This window comes from Rhea americana, unplaced genomic scaffold (genome assembly GCF_003343005.1).
Source record: "Rhea americana isolate MKP2758 unplaced genomic scaffold, rheAme1 scaffold_28, whole genome shotgun sequence".
Lineage (NCBI taxonomy): Eukaryota > Metazoa > Chordata > Aves > Rheiformes > Rheidae > Rhea > Rhea americana.
This window is the reverse complement of record NW_028186401.1, coordinates 2,583,836-2,585,839: the sequence shown is the minus strand read 5'-3', so window position 1 is coordinate 2,585,839 and position 2,004 is coordinate 2,583,836. Positions and strand designations below refer to the sequence as shown.

The following is a 2,004-nucleotide window of genomic DNA, read 5'->3' as shown; positions in this document are numbered from 1 at the left end:
AAAAAAAAAAAAAAAAAATGGGGAGAGGTCGGTGGGGACGGTACCGCGCCGAGAGCCCCTCTTTTCTCCCCTCGCTTTCCTCCGCGATCCCTTCCCCGGCTAAGCGAGTACAATGGAAAGAAGCTGGAATATACTCACCCTCCGGAGGTGTGGTTGGCACTTCGGCGGAGGCTTTAAGGCAATTGTTTATCCTTGTTTTTACTATTAGTATTGCAAAAGACGTAGATCTGACTTTAAGCGGCAAAAGTGTTTTGCTCTGGTAGCAGCATGCGAGGCACGGTGCCTCATTAAAAAAAAAAATCACAGAACAGGATCCCCCCCCTTTACCACTGTTCTGTAAAAATACCTATTCGGCACAGGGCTCGCAGAAACCCCGATGCAGAAATCTTACAGTCCGGTCTAGGAGTGCCCAAGCCAATTAATTTTAAATCCTTAGGAATTAATCAGATTAAAATGTACAGAAGTTTCACTCTCGAATGCATACGTGAGCCAAAAGTCGTTTCCCTTTAAGAGATCCTTTTCTTTTAAAGTTGAATTTTAGGCAGATAAGAGACTTACACTAGGGGGCAGACAGATACTGTACTTGCTCCAATCTTAAGCAATTTTTTTTCCTCTCTCACAGCATATGCTCTGATTTAGCACTGTAAATTTTTCAGAGGACCCAACTCTGACAGCCCCTGGTGATTTTCAAAGTACCACAAGCCAGTGGTTAAAAATTGCATTGACTTGGAAGTTCAGAGGCACACAATAGGAGCCACTTTCCCTATTCATGGAACTTCAGTGTGGTGGAAGAGAAAAACACACACATACTACATTGAGGGAGAAGAGGAATTCATTGAATTCTGTTAGACGTAACTGCTTTCCACTGAGTTCAGAGCGAACCTCGGTATTTGTTCGATGCCGTATTCATATTGCGATTTAATCTAGAAAGAATTAGAGGACTGTTAGGCAGCTTTCTGCCAGGAAAGCAGCTTCCCTTTCCTTCCTCCTTTTTCTTTTTCTTTTTTTTTTTTTCCTTTTTTTTTTAATCCTAAAGATTTACACCGGCTCTACCCTAAACTCTATTTTAGCAAAATAAATCCTTCCACTCCCTCTCATTAAAATAAATTTACATCTGCAGTAAAATGGCAGGAGGGATGTATTTATCTATTTGGAAAACCAGTGCAGCCTTACTTCTAAAACAGAGCAGTGCCATTGTGAYTGGGCTCGGAGAAGGACAGTCGAGGATCTCCCCCGTCTTCGCGAGGCGCTYAGGTTTCAGATATTATTTAGCGAAAATAGCTACAGTTCATTTTTACATTTGTCTGTTTTCCCTCAGCCTACTCGCAAGGGTGTCTTGAAATAAATAGCAAAGCATCTAATGGTGCTAATAGATAGTTGTATAGTTACATCCCTCGAAGAGCAAATAGTTAATCTGGGGCAATCTTCATTACTGCTTGAGCAATCGGCGTATACGGCAGCTTTTAAGAGTGTATCAATGGCCTTTATTTTTTACGTTCAAACTATTAATATTGTAGGTACTGGCAAAACCGCTGTTGTGATTTCTGTTTTTGTGGAGAAGGTATTAACGTTTCTCGTGTGGTGAATTAATCCTGTTTACGTTGTCAGATTTGAGACAGGAAAGCTATTTTTCCCCAGGAAATCCAACATCAGCAGCAATCCGTGACCACCCTGCGCTCTGCCCAGCACCTCTCCCTCCCCTCCGAAGCGCGACCTCCTCGTGCCCGGGCTACTCGGAGCGCCCCGGGCAGGTCCCCGCGCTGCGCCGGGCAGGGAGATTCCCCCGCCGCCCGCCGCCCCCGGCCGCAGGGGAAGGTCGCGCTGCCCCCGCCGGACGAGCGGGAGGGCTGCAGCCCGCTCTTGCGCCGCTCGCCCGCGGGGTCCCGGCGCGGCGGGTCCGCGCACAGGACGGAGCTCGAGTCCGGGCGCTCCTCGGAGCTCCCCGCCGCCGCCGCCCGCCCCGGCTCTCAGCCTCACCTGCGGCCGCGGCTCCGCGGCGTTACT

The 2,004-nt window shown here is 48.1% G+C and overlaps 1 protein-coding gene and 1 long non-coding RNA gene across 4 annotated transcripts in view; one reads left to right on the top strand and one right to left on the bottom strand.

Annotated features, from left to right (window-relative positions):
- Positions 1-1,771, bottom strand: part of LOC146593783 (uncharacterized) — a 34,174-nt gene extending 32,403 nt beyond the window's left edge. For all 3 annotated transcript variants that reach the window (XR_014896297.1, XR_014896296.1, XR_014896295.1), the window contains exon 1: positions 139-1,771. This is a non-coding gene — a long non-coding RNA (uncharacterized LOC146593783). The remainder of the gene's footprint in view (positions 1-138) is intronic.
- The window catches only part of NR2F2 (nuclear receptor subfamily 2 group F member 2), a 12,078-nt gene that overhangs the window by 886 nt on the left and 9,188 nt on the right, over positions 1-2,004 (top strand). The window lies entirely within an intron of this gene.